Source organism: Myxine glutinosa, chromosome 6, assembly GCF_964187855.1.
Source record: "Myxine glutinosa chromosome 6, kmMyxGlut1.1, whole genome shotgun sequence".
NCBI classification, from domain to species: Eukaryota; Metazoa; Chordata; class Myxini; order Myxiniformes; family Myxinidae; genus Myxine; species Myxine glutinosa.
Window position 1 is genome coordinate 75,969,058 of NC_136266.1, and position 1,040 is coordinate 75,970,097.

The window sequence follows — 1,040 nt, forward strand, 5'->3', positions numbered from 1 at the left end:
TCCCCCCACCATAGTCCCATCCTGTTGTTCAGTTAGTTAGAGGAAGCTCATCAAGGCCACTCATAGGTTAACTCAGATAAGGAGATGGTCAGCCATCTGTGGCAACCTGTTTACAACTTTCTGTATAGAACTTTGGTTGAGAAAGAACAAAGGGAGGGTGAATACTCATGAATACTCATAAAAGTGTCAACATTCAGTATATTGGAAAAGTCATGAAGAGATAAGAACTGTAGCCAAGGCCAGCTGAGGAGAACTGAAAGATTGTGCCCACACAGGCTAAGAGCACACAGGAAAGAACTCCTTATTAGGATATTACACATCCTCAAAGCACAAGAAAGAACTTAAGTATTATAAAGAGTTCAGTAATAAGGAAAACAGAACATATAATTGGTTATACTTGGTAATTGGTAAAGCAGCATAATAACAAAGGGGGAGGGGCATAATAGCTCCCTACATATATATATATATATATATATATATATATATATATTTCAAGGCAAGACGTATTTTGGTTATTGATCGATGACAATGTGCAGGTGGTGGAAACATCCAAAGGGCCATGAGTTTTTCAATGTCCTGGATCAATTCCCGAGGAACGGGAGAGTGTTTAAGGAAAATAATCCCGATTGCGGTAAGGAATTTCCTGCAATGCCGTACGTTCTGCAGTCCCTTGCTGTGCCCAGACTCGCTGTGCTGGAGATGCATGTGAGGAGCTTCGCATCGATCACACTTCCACATCCTGCCGACACGGAGATCATGGCGTCAAAAATACTGTCAGTACGAAGATCGGGTCACTCGTGGTCGCTCATTGATGTCCTTCCAAGTTTCCCTCCACAAGGCATTTTTTTGCACATGGTCCGGTCCACACCTTGCCGCGGTATCCCAGCACCTTGTGTGTGGATGTAATCTGGAAGCCAACAGGCTTGTTTTGACAGACATAGACAATGCGGAATGGATCAGTGAGTTTTGTCGTTATTATCAACAAAACGTTGGACGCGAACATCGTGTGATCGATCAAAACGTCACATGCTCCTCGTTTC